Source organism: Dreissena polymorpha, chromosome 14, assembly GCF_020536995.1.
Source record: "Dreissena polymorpha isolate Duluth1 chromosome 14, UMN_Dpol_1.0, whole genome shotgun sequence".
In the NCBI taxonomy this organism is placed as follows: Eukaryota; Metazoa; Mollusca; class Bivalvia; order Myida; family Dreissenidae; genus Dreissena; species Dreissena polymorpha.
This window is the reverse complement of record NC_068368.1, coordinates 48,230,576-48,244,781: the sequence shown is the minus strand read 5'-3', so window position 1 is coordinate 48,244,781 and position 14,206 is coordinate 48,230,576. Positions and strand designations below refer to the sequence as shown.

At 35.0% G+C, this 14,206-nt stretch overlaps 1 long non-coding RNA gene across 1 annotated transcript; it reads left to right on the top strand.

The window, feature by feature from the left end:
- Positions 1-1,318: 1,318 nt before the first annotated feature.
- On the top strand, positions 1,319-4,820 carry LOC127856988 (uncharacterized). The gene is made up of 4 exons (XR_008038274.1): positions 1,319-1,402; positions 1,700-1,820; positions 2,786-2,858; positions 4,662-4,820. It is a non-coding gene; the product is annotated as an uncharacterized LOC127856988 (long non-coding RNA).
- Positions 4,821-14,206: the final 9,386 nt, after the last annotated feature.

Here is a 14,206-nt window from a genome sequence, read left to right as displayed (position 1 = left end):
TGGTTTCCACTGGTTTCTCTGCTTTTTACGGGTTTCTATTGACATCTAAGGGTGCCCATTGATTTCCAGTGGTTTCAATTGATTTCCATTGGTTTCCACTTATTTCCATTGATTTCCAATTGTGTCTGTTTCCATTGATTTCCTCTGGTTTCCATTGATTAACACTGGTTTCCAATGATATACACTGGTTTCCAATGATATCCTCTGGTTTCCATTGATAGTCACTGGTTTCCATTGGTTACCATTGGTTTCCATTGATTTTCACTAGTTTTTATTGATTTCCACTGTTTTTATGGATTGCCACTGGTTTTAGCTCACCTGAGCGCAATGTGCTCATGGTGAGCTTTTCTGATCGCCTTTTGTCTGTTGCCCGTTGTGCGGCGTCAACATTTGCCTTGTTAACACTCTAGAGGTCACATTTATTGTCCAATCTTCATGAAATTTGGTTAGAAGATTGGTCTCAATAATATCTTGGATGAGTTCGAAAATGGTAACGTTTGCTTGAAAAGTATGGCTGCCAGGGTCCAGGGTGCGGGGCATTTTTCCTAATATGGCTATATATTGCTTTTGTTTAACCTTATTAACACTCTAGAGGCCACATTTATTGTCCGATCATCATGAAACTTGGTCAGACGATTTGTCTCAATGATATCTTGGATGAGTTTGAAAATGGTTCCGGTTGGTGGAAAAACATGGCCGCCAAGTGGTTGTGGCATTTTTCTTATATAGCTATAGTAAAACCTTGTTAACACTCTAGAAGCCATAATTATTGTCCGATCATCGTGAAACATTGTCAGAAGATTTGTCCCAATAATATCTTGGACAAGTTCGAAAATGGTTCCAGTTGCTTGAAAAATATGGCCACCAGGGGGCTGGGTGTTTTTCCTTATATGGCTTCTTGAGTCTTCATGAAACTTTGTCAGAATATTTGTTTAAATGATATCTTGGATGTGAATGAAAATTGTTTCTATTGATTTCCACTGTTTCCATTGATCGTCGCTGGTCTCCATTGATTGCCACTGGTTTACATTGATTTCCACTGGTTTACATTGATTTCCTCTTTTCTTGATTGCCATTGGTTTCCATTGTTTTCCACTGGTTTCTATTGATTGCCACTGGTTTATATTGATTGTCACTGGTTTCTATTGATTTCAACTCGTTTGCATTGATTTCCTCTGTTTTTCATTTATTTCCTCTGGTTTCCTTGGATTGCTACTGGTCTTTATTGATTCCCACTGGTTTCTGTTGATTTTAAGTGGTTTCCATTGATTTCCTCTGATTTCATTTGATTTCCATTGGTTTGCAGTGATGAGGGGAAAAGGTAGAGCAACAAAGGGCCCTGACCACTATAGGCAACACGTATAGGTCGAGACATGAGGCAGCAACAAGTAAACAAAAATTGGTAAGACACAATTCTAGTCCATTAAAAAAAAACACAAATATAGGTAATTAGTCGCTACAAAATTGGTATTTTTTATGGCTAACATATGCATGTATATAGTTAAAAGCTGTGACAGGAATGTTAACAAATCAAATTCCCAGTATTTCCCATCATACAAATTATTTCCTTACACACACAAAAAATAAAGTTTTTTAAGAATACCAAGTCTATAGTCAAACTAAAAACTTATTTGTTATTAGTGTGTTATGTAGATTTATTTTAGTATTTGTATGTGCAGTTTACCATCTCAACGAACAGGTTGAGCTGGAGAAGGCCAAATCTGCGTTTACAGAGAGCCTACAGCTGTGTGAGGAACTGAAGGGCAGCATCAAGGCTGCAGAGTACAGTGACATGAAGGGGAGGCTACTCTATAATATCGGTACTGTCATGTTAGATAGAGGGATCCAGGATTTGCCACAAAACTTTTAAACTCATGCCCATCTATTTTTATGTCCCCCCACCTCTATAGTGGGGGAATTATTGTTTTTGCCCTGTCTGTTGGTTTGTTTGTTTGTGTGTTTGCGTCAAACTTTAACATTGCCATAACTTTTGCAATATTGAAGCTAGCAACTTCATCTTTGGCATGCATGTGTATCTCATGGAGCTGCACATTTTGAGTGGTGAAAGGTCAAGGTCATATTTCAAGGTCAAAGGTCAAATATATGGGCCAAAATCGCTTATTAAATGTACACTTTGACTTTTGCAACAATAAAGATAGCAACCTGATATTTGGCATGCATGTGTATCTCATGGAGCTGCACATTTTGAGTGGTGAAAGGTCAAGGTCATCCTTCAAGGTCAAAGGTCAAATATATGTGGACATAGTGTTTCACAAACACATCGCTTGTTTAAGGGTTGATTTCATGTGTGCAAAGTCCCAGATATCATCAAATTCTGATTTTAAAACCATAGATAAAACTCACATGATCATGTTTAAAATGCCTGAGCACATGATATATAAAATAAAGGATTGGATCATATTGAAAAGTTAATAAAATACAATTGACCATCTCAGGATAGTGGGATTTTCTGAAAAACTAAGATTTGTGTAATTACCCTGATGGTACTTTTCTTCTTATCTGCTTTTAGTAATAAATAGAGTGACTCAATTAAGAAATTTATATCCACCACTCTGTCTGTACCAGTAACCTACTTCATGTACCTTATATTGCCTATAAATTAACGTTACAACGATGTTATTCTTATTAGTTATAGTAAGAGCACCTATGAAAACAAAGTTTCTGAAGGGACATGTCTTACAATTTTATTTCAGCCAGAAAGACATAGCAGCCGTTTGAATTAGTTTTTCACTAGTTCTAAATTCTTGTTTGCCATCTATTTCAGGCCTGGTATTCACAGACTTGGGTGATGTGGAATCTGGTATCAGCTATTTGAATAAAGCACTGGCAATTTTGCAGTAAGTAAACATATTCTGCAGAGATGGTGGGCTTAATTTAAGTTATGGTGTATAACTATGTAAAGATAAAACATATGTTAACAGGATATGATATGTGTTAGTACATTTTTGACATTTATTGACACACAAATAACTTCTTTTTAATGCTGTCTTAATCACTTCTGATGTATTTTGAAAAATTACGTTTCTACTTCACCTAGTATTACACACGAACTTTTCTATAGCAGAATGGCATGAGATCCTTGCATTTGTATGCCCCACCCTTTTTAAATATGACCCATCATTTTTTCCCCTTTTTCATTTAGGTCAATGTTCCCAACAATTCAGATACACCTAACATAATTTATTATCCCCCGCCATAGGCGGAGGGATATTGTTTTGGCGTTGTCCATCCGTCTTTCTGTCCGTCCGGCACTTTTGTGTCCGGAGCCATATCTTGGAAGTGCTTTGGCGGATTTCAATGAAACTTGGTATGAGTATATAGATATGGATAAGAGGATGATGCACGTCTAATGGCATTGTACACCATCTGTTAATAACAGAGTTATGGCCCTTTGTATCTTGGAAAAATGTTTTTTTGTGTCCGGAGCCATATCTTGGAAGTGCTTTGGCGGATTTCATTGAAACTTGGTATGAATATATATGTGGATTAGAGGGTAATGCACGTCAAATGGCATTGTACACCATTGGATAATCAAGGAGTTATGGCCCTTTGTATCTTGAAAAAATGCTTTTTTGAGTGTCAAATATAACACTTTTGTGTCCAGAAGCATATTGGCGGGGGATATCAATTCAACCAATTTGCTTGTTGGATTTTTTTTAAATGCGCGTAACAATCTCTTACATTTACATTTGAAACGGCCGATACAATTTTGTCCTTCCAATTGCATTTGGAATTGTGTTAGTTTTACCAGCAACATCTCGCGTTGTATTTCCAAAAGAGGTTCACATTTAAGATGGCAGACTTCTTGGATTTGTTAAATTTAAAATTAATCAAGGTCAGACTTTGGCATCGATGATCAAAATAGATCAAAATGAGGGCAACGTTTGTCGCAACTTTATCCTTCTTTTACTGGCTATTTCTGGGCAACGACAGACTCGAATTATTTAAACAGTGTAAGGCGCTTATTTAGCAAGGGGAATGAACATACTTCTATGTAGGTCCTGCTGCTGTAGTTATTTATCTTGGAATCATGGTATTGAAGATTTCTGATAGATGTATAATCCTAGACGTGCTTGTTCGAATTATTTCTTACGAAATTCAAAGATTTTTCATTGGAAACTTCTTTTCTTCAAATTGTTTTTCATACAATTAGTTTGTCCCTCTTCAATTAATTATCTCAGAGTTAAGTCAATTAAAAGTATCCAATAAGTTTACTGTAAAGCTATCTCCATGCAACTATTCTCCTGATTTAAATGAGACTTTCTGATGTTCTGCTGTAACGATGCAATAGTTTTAAATTGATTTGAGTGCATTTTGCCTGATACTTTTATCAGCAAATAGTGAACATATGTCAATACGTAGTTTTGCTGCTTCATTGCAGCAAAGAGGTATTCATATTACCAGGATGTTCCGCTTCTTATAGTTTTATCTTTGAGTTTTATATTTCAAATTTACCTTGTCTTTATTTCACTGGAACTGTGTAAACGGTGAACAATGGATTCGAGGATTAAATATCAATATTACAGTTTTTGTCCGTCACTTCATTTGAACATGTTCGAACATGTACACAAGTCTGTATTGATAATCAATTGAACTTATTACATGTTTATCATCTTTTTCTCTGTTTTTTTATCCTTCAGAAAACGGCATTTACTACAAGCAATAATCGCGGAAACCTGCCCTATGACCACGGACACAACTGATTTCCTGCATTTATATACATTTTGTTACTTTCTTTGACATGTAAACATACTAACCTACATTCATTTTAATTTCCAATAAACAAAGCATCTCCGAAAGTGTTCTCTTTCACTATTGTTGACAGCTCTAAACACTAAAACATAACCAGTGACATTTGGGATCTTGTTTAACAATCTTAACAATTTCGTATGATATGCAACGAAATCATAGTAAGGCATATATGATCTCCACGTTAACACCGTGTTGTGCCAATCGTTCCATCGCAATTCTAAATTGTGCGTGAAAAGTGATATTTATTTTTAAAATGCACGTTTTTGTATACCCCTACACATAATCTAGATTGATTATGTCCAACACATGCTGTGGTATAATGAGTTATTCTTGTATGAAGGGTTTCCAAATGCTACTCTAAGTAGAGAGCACACATGCACACTCGATTGTAGACTGATGAAGTCATTTAGGCCTTGTGTAAACCGTCAACCTCATTGCGTCCAATCAACTAAGCTGCATATTCACAAAAAAACCACAACAGGTAAAAGTGTTCCGAATAAACTTACATTTTCTGGATTGCATTATATAGAACATGGAATTAATGTCATACTTAAATAATATCAAATGACACATATGTCATATTAAACAGAGTTTAAATGACTAATTAATTCACAGACTATGATATTAAGACAATAACATACGGCAGAGCTAGTTGGTACCTCTTTAATCGTTATACGACAAGTGCCGATTATAGGCGTACGGACCTGCTCTGCGTTAGAGTATCGTTTTGATCTAATACCATCCTATTGTGTTCCTTCGATAAAAGGTATAACAGAACCAGCTTTCCGTATTTTTATATTGTTGCAACTAATTGCGAAAGTTATGACGTAACTCGTGTTAGGTAATTTATGTGACAACAAACTAGTTTAAGCTAGACTGGATTTTCGGGACAATTATTCGGACTTGTTTTTCAGTAAAATATTTATTTACAATCGAACGAGCCCAACACATATTTAAAATTGTTTTTTGTCGTGATAATTGGAAACTTCATTATGAATGAAATAAATCGCTCTGACCAGCCATTCAGAGATTCGTAAATCGAGGTTTGGTCGGAATAGTTAGCATGCGATATAAAAGTTTCCTAAAAAGAGTCTGGTTTAGATTTAATTAACTTTAATGGATGGAAAAACAGAAAATGGACGATCATTTGATGATAAAATAATTGGATTTAAGCACTTTCTGAGATTAATGTTCATGAATTAACACTACCAGATTTTTCTAGACAGTAACCTTGCCGAGAATATGTAACTTTTGTAAAGTGAACACGATTTGTCTACCTGTGTATATACTATGTGGTTTTAGCAGTTCATCTTCAGAGACTTAAATAAGTCTAACTCGATCGATCGAGGACAAGCTATACATGAACTTCTTATATCACTGACAATAGGCCTACCGTATATCCATGTTACTGTGATTACCTGACACGTGGTTGAAAGCTGGAGAGCCAGTCATCTTCTATAAGAGCTGAAATTCTTTGCCGCCATTTTGTCCGACAAACAAAGCGTGTTGTACATATAGAATGGACGTAATTTTTAAGAGTTTACACGGATTTTATATCAAATGCATGATCATTACTGTTCGATCATTATTCAAAATTGTAGGTGCTATACATACTTTATAAAAGGTTATTATTTTATCTTTATTTCTTGAACATATGAACGAGTAATGAGAAAACAAACACAATAAAGAGTTTAACCACACCAGGTGTGTGTTCTATAAAACGTGTTATACCGTTTGATGCACAATATTATTAAGCAGTTTGGGCAACATAATAATTGCCACACGTGCTTATTAATCTCAGCGTAATTGTCGATGATTGATAAATAACAGTATGTTGCGTGGATCTCAGAATGAAGGAACATTAAGGCATTGTTAGGTACTGTACACAAAAAAAGAAAACTATTTAATTACTTAAATGATTTCCAATTATATATTTATTTTCTGAGGATCATAAACAAGGGAAATCATTATAAATTGTTAACTTAAATATTGTTTTAACTGAAGTAAAAACAACAAAAAGGTGATTTCAACGCGGCTTAGCCAGCTTAAAGCGACTTCAAGTGTTAAATGTACGGCTTATAATACAACAACAACATTTCTAATACAACATATATTGATACGGGGAGAAATGTGAAAATTGAAATTAACATATAAGGGCCATCTTGTTATAAATAAGCAAATGCATAATATGCTAAATGTATTCAATTCGAATGTTCGTGAACAGCACCGTAATACCAACATTTCGTTTTTTGATAGTGAAATGTAACAGGTTCGCATTAAACATAAATGAAATAAAATGCATATTAGACTATCTGTTAATGAAACCACGAAATTAGGCCTGTATTAAATTATGGTTACAATCAAAATTTAATTTATATCTAAATAAAAAAATCGGTGTCTTTTTAAAAATAACACAATTAAACAAAGATCTAAACATTTTTAATAACCAAAAAACCCATCATGATATGGATATGTCATTTGCATTTAATAAAAATATTTTCAAAATTATATATGAATAGCCACCGGATTCACTGTCAGACGGTTGAATACAAGTTCAAAATCAATATGAAATAAATGCTCATTTTTACAACGGATTTTTTATCAACTCCCTATATAATATGTATAAGAAACGTTTCTGATAGTCAGTCTGCCGTTACCTCATTTTTTTTTATTACGCCATTTCTCTCTAAAGTTTTTATGATTGTATTAACGTTTTACAAAGCCGTTTAGTTTAGTGTGCGGCTTTAATAATTTATATTATAGAAAAGAGCATAATACGTCATTACAAATATAGAATTTCCCTCACGTAATCCGCTATAATTGCGATCTGCTTGTCGGAGTTTTCTAATCACTAGACCACGTGACTATGTGGGCGGAGCGATCGATAATTTGGCGACTGGTCAATTCTTTGCTCACACAAAACAGATCTGCTAAACGGCACAAACAAATGTAAACGGTAAAACAATCTTGTAAAGTTAGCCTTATGGACAAAGCAAAAAAACAACATATTTTATATTTCTATAAATCAACAAACGTCTAGTTAATAAGGAGAAAACTAGGATCCATCAACAATAATATATTTGCAAAATAAGTTGAATGATGACAGACAGATTCATTCACTTGTAGACCACATATTTAATGTGGTCAACAAATTTAATCGCGATATAAATCACGAACCGAAAAACACTAAACAAGAGAGCCAAAGACACAATGGCGCTCATCTTACACTCCAAAGAATTGAACTGTTACGTACAGGTTATGATAAAGCAAGTTTCATTTACATTACGCAAACACATGCGAATTCTATAAGTTACGGAATACCGTTAGAGCCATCGTGGTTACACATTTAAATCCAGAGGGTGAGAATGCGAGAACGCGATAGTACGATGGCGACAACGCGATAGTACGATGGCGACAATGAGACAACGCGATAGTACTATGAAGACAATGCGAAAGTGCGACAATACGATGTCGACAGTGCGATAGTCGCCATCGTACTATCGCATTGTCACCATCGTATTGTCGCACTGTCGTCATCGTTTTGTCGCATGGTCGCCATCGTACTATCGCGTTCTCGCATTGTCGCCATCGTACTATCGCACTGTCGCCATCGTATTGTCGCACTATCGTCATCGTATTGTCGCACTGTCGTCATTGTATTATCGCACTATCGCATTCTCGCCATCGTACTATCGCACTGTCGCCATCGTATTGTCGCACTGTCGTCATCACACTGTCGCAATGTCGTCATCGTACTATCGCGTTCTCGCCATAGTACTATCGCATTGTTACCGTCGTATTGTCGCACTGTCGTCATCTTATTGTCGCATTGTCGCCATCGTACTATCGCGTTCTCGCATTCTCGCCCTCTGGATTTTAATGTGTAACCACGATGGCCCTAACGGTATTCCGTAATAAGTAGTTCAATAACCGAAACTTAATCTTAACTTACCTGCATTTTTAAATTATTAGTGTTTTCTTTCAAAAAAACTTACACATCACAAAAATAAAAACTGTTTAGATGAACTAAAGTTGTTTTCTAACTTCAAACATATAATCTAACAGAATATAACATTTTTTTAATATATGCAATGCCGTTTAAATAAACAAACTAACAGTTTTCGAATTTCAAATTTATGTACTTGTAATTTAAAACTGGTTGAAATCCCAGCTTTATTTAGCTATTTCTATAATTGTCTTGCATTAATTTTTAGTTTTAAAACGTAGTCAAGGTTCCATACATATGCCATCACATCAAAGTGAATTTTATGCGAAGTTAAATATTTATTTATAAGACTATATCTATTCATACGACACAAGAACACTTAAATGGTACCAATTTAGTGTTCATGTGTCGTATTGATAGATATCAGTGCGGGACATTAAAGCCACACATCTTGAAATGAATGAATGTCTCCGTTATTTTGAGTAAAAAGAAAAAAGGCGACCAAATTCGAAGTAATCACGAAGCGCAGGGCGTACGATACATGGCTCGAGATTTAATTGGTACTTACTTAATAAAAGGAGGTACCTACTAATCGTGTGATGTTCCATCATAATATGTAGTGTGTGTCAATGAAATACCGATTTTCGAGCCTGATGGCATAAATATTCGCGTCAAGCTGAGAATAAAGCCCTAATCGTCAGTCACTGGTATCGTCACATATTGTGAAGCGTTATATTGTCATTAATATTTTAATGAAATAAGTTCTTGTGTGGATATTGGTTTATAAATTACTTTATTTTAACCACCGCTAAGAACATGTAGATAAACAATTATGTATCGTTCAAAATTCGAAACAGTTATTGGTGAACACTAATATATTGTTTTATGTTTGGATTCCCTTAAATTATAATTTTCTTTTAGAATCACGAAATCATAAACTGTGTCAGTTTGATATAGATTAATTAAATGAAATATGAAGTCTGTTCGTTCAATTAATAAAGCAGAATGATGAACGATTACGAATAGTCCAACATTGCAAAGGTGCACCGAGCTCATGAGGGCTGAAACGAATAGACGAAATAATATGTTAATAATCTTTAATTAAATGACTGATCGGATCTATTAACAGGTGATAGATCTGTTCGACGACTACAGCGTCTTTGTGTAGCCTTAGTTATTTACAATTTTATTGCGATAGTGATAGATATTATCAACACTTCACTGATGTCAACAAGTCCTTCTGGGCTACTGCACATCTCCGCTCCGTTAAAGAGAAACATACAATGTATTGCCATCCACTTACACACTTCTTAAAAAACAACGGCTAAATCAAAGAGTTATTTGTTATAGAAAAAAAATGTTTAACCACACAGATAATCGTTTTATCAGAACTTAATAGTTATTCGTCGACATTCACTTTCTTTAAAAGCCGCTAATGAGGCGTTGTTACGCTTTGTACGCTTTTCTCATATTCGAGTAGTAAACAATATTTTTTATCTTAACTATTGAGATCACATACATTATAAAATAGGTATACAAACAAACATACGCGAAAAATCCTTCAATGATTTATGCTATCGTGTTTTGTAACATTATATAAATATATACACTATAAATAATACAGGTAGTCTTATAAATAAATATTTAACTTCGCATAAAATTCACTTTGATGTGATGGCATAAGTATGGAACCTTGACTACGTTTAAAAACTATTAATAAATGCAAGACAATTATAAAACTAGCTAAATAAAGCTGGGATTTCAACCAATATTAAATTACAAGTACATCAATTTGAAATTCGAAAACTGTTAGTTTGTTTATTTAAACGGCATTGTATATATTTAAAAAAAAATGTTATATTCTGTTAGATTTTAAGTTTGAAGTAAGAAAACAATATAAGTTCATCTAAACAGTTTTTATTTTTGTGGTTTGTAAGTTTTTTTGAAAGAAAACACTATTAATTTAAAAATGCAGGAAGGTTAAGATTTAGTTTCGGTTATTGAACTACTTATTACGGAATACCGTTGGGGCAATCGTGGTTACACATTAAAATCCAGAGGGCGAGAATGCGAGAACGCGATAGTACGATGGCGACAATGCGACAATAAGATGACGACAGTGCGACAATACGACGGTAACAATGCGATAGTACGATGGCGAGAACGCGATAGTACGATGACGACATTGCGACAGTGTGATGACGACAGTGCGACAATACGATGGCGACAGTGCGATAGTTCGATGGCGAGAATGCGATAGTGCGATAATTCAATGACGACAGTGCGACAATATGATGGCGATAAAGCGACAATACGATGGCGACAGTGCGATAGTGCGATGGCGACAATGCGAGAACGCGATAGTACGATGGCGACCATGCGACAAAACGATGACGACAGTGCGACAATACGATGGTGACAATGCGATAGTACGATGGCGACTATTGCACTGTCGACATCGTATTGTCGCACTTTCGCATTGTCGTCATAGTACTATCGCGTTGTCGCATTGTCACCATCGTACTATCGCGTTGTCGCCATCGTACTATCGCGTTCTCGCATTCTCACCCTCTGGATTTAATTGTATAACCACGATGGCTCTTACGGTATTCCGTAACTTATAGAATTCGCATGTGGTTGCGTAATGTAAATGAAACGTGCTTAATCATAACCTGTACGTAACAGTTCAGTTCTTTGGAGTGTAAGATGAGCGCCTTTGTGTCTTTGGCTCTCTTGTTTAGTGTTTTTCGGTTCGTGATTGGTTTCGCGATTAAATTTGTTGACCACATTAAATATGTGGTCTACAAGTGAATGATTCTGTCTGTCATCATCAACTTATTTTGCAAATATATTATTGTTTATGGATCCTAGTTTTCTCCTTATTAACTAGACGTTTGTTGATTTATAAAAAATATAAAATATGTTGTTTTTTTCCGCTTTGTCCATAAGGCTTACTTTACAAGATTGTTTTACCGTTTACATTTGTTTGTGCCGTTTAGCAGATCTGTTTTGTGTGAGCAAAGAATTTCAGCTCTTATAGAAGATGACTGGCTCTCCAGCTTTCAACCAAGTGTCAGGTTATCACAATAACATGGATATACGGTAGGCCTATTGTCAGTGATATAAGAAGTTCATGTATAGCTTGTCCTTGATCGATCGAGTTAGACTTATTTAAGTCTCTGAAGATGAACTGCTAAAACCACATAGTATATACACAGGTAGACAAATCGTGTTCACTTTACAATAGTTACATATTCTCGGCAAGGTTACTGTCTAGAAAATCTGGTAGTGTTAATTCATGAACATTAATCTCAGAAAGTGCTTTAATCCAATTATCTTATCATCAAATGAATGAATCATTTCCTGTTTTTCCATCCATTTAAGTTAATTTAATCTAAACCAGACTCTTTTTAGGAAACTTTTATATCGCATGCTAACTATTCCGACCAAAACTCGATTTACGAATTTCTGAATGGCTTGTCGGAGCGATTTATTTCATTCATAATGAAGTTTCCAATTATCACGACGAAAAACAATTTTAAATATGTGTTGGGCTCGTTCGATTGTAAATAAATATTTTACTGAAAAACAAGTCCGAATAATTGTCCCGAAAATCCAGTCTAGCTTATACTAGTTTGTTTTGTCACATAAATTACCTAACACGAGTTACGTCATAACTTTCGCAATCAGTTGCAACAATATAAACATACGGAAAGCTGTTTCTGTTATACCTTTTATCGAAGGAACACAATAGGATGGTATAAGATCAAAACGATCTCTAAGGCAGAGCAGGTCCGTACGCCTATAATCGGCACTTGTCGTATAACGATTAAAGAAGTACCACCTAGCTCTGCCGTATGTTATTGTCTTAATATCATAGTCTGTGAATTAATTTGTCATTTAAACTCTGTTTAATATGGCATATGTGTGATTTGATATTATTAAAGTATGACATTAATTCCATGTTCTATATAATGCAATCCAGAAAATGTAAGTTTATTCGGAACACTTTTACCTGTTGTTGTTTTTTTTTGGTGAATATGCAGCTTAGTTGGTTGGACGCAATGAGGTTGACGGTTTACACAAGGCCTAAATGACTTCATCAGTCTACAATCGAGTGTGCATGTGTGCTCTCGACTTAGAGTAGCATTCGGAAACCCTTCTTACAAAAATAACTCATTATACCACAGCATGTGTTGGACATAATCAATCTTGATTATGTGTAGGGGTATACAAAAACGTGCATTTTAAAAATAAATATCACTTTTCACGCACAATTTAGAATTGCGATGGAACGATTGGCACAACACGATGTTAACGTGGAGATCATATATGCATTACTATGATTTCGATGCATATCATACGAAATTGTTAAGATTGTTTAACAAGATCCCAAATGTCACTGGTTATGTTTTAGTGTTCACAGCTGTCAACAATAGTGAAAGAGAACACTTTCGGAGATGCTTTGTTTATTGGAAATTAAAATGAATGTAGGTTAGTATGTTTACATGTCAAAGAAAGTAACAAAATGTATATAAATGCAGGAAATCAGTTGTGTCCGTGGTCATAGGGCAGGTTTTCGCGATTATTGCTTGTAGTAAATGCCGTTTTCTGAAGGATAAAAAACAGAGAAAAAGATGATATACATGTAATAAGTTCAAATTATTATCAATACAGACTTGTGCACATGTTTGAACATGTTCAAATGAAGTGATGGACACAAACTGTAATATTGATATTTAATCCTCGAATCCATTGTTCACCGTTAACACAGTTCCAGTGAAATAAAGACAAGGTGAATTTGAAATATAAAACTCAAAGATAAAACTATAAGAAGCGGAACATCCTGGTAAAATGAATACCTCTTTGCTGCAATGAAGCAGCAAAACTACGTATTGACATATGTTCACTATTTGCTGATAAAAGTATCAGGCAAAATGCACTCAAATCAATTTAAAACTATTGCATCGTTACAGCAGAACATCGGAAAGTCTCATTTAAATCAGGAGAGTAGTTGAATGGAAATAGCTTAACATTAATCTTATTGGAGACTTTTAATTGACTTAACTCTGAGATAAATAATTGAAGAGGGACAAACTAATTGTATGAAAAACAATTCAAAGAAAAGAAGTTTCCAATGAAAAATCTTTGAATTTCGTAAGAAATAATCCGAACAAGCACGTCTAGGATTATACATCTATCAGAAATCTTCAATACCATGATTCCAAGATAAATAACTACAGCAGCAGGACCTACATAGAAGTATGTTCATTCCCCTTGCTAAATAAGCGCCTCACACTGTTTAAATAATTCGAGTCTGTCATTGCTGAGAAAAAGCCAGTACAAGAAGGATAAAGTTGCGACAAACGTTGTCCTCATTTTAATGGGGGGAATGTTGAAATGGGATTGGATGGGTGTTTAGTGGGATGCACGTGATGCAGCATCTGTCCTGCCAGTTGGGATCGTAACACCAGTCGTCCGGATCAA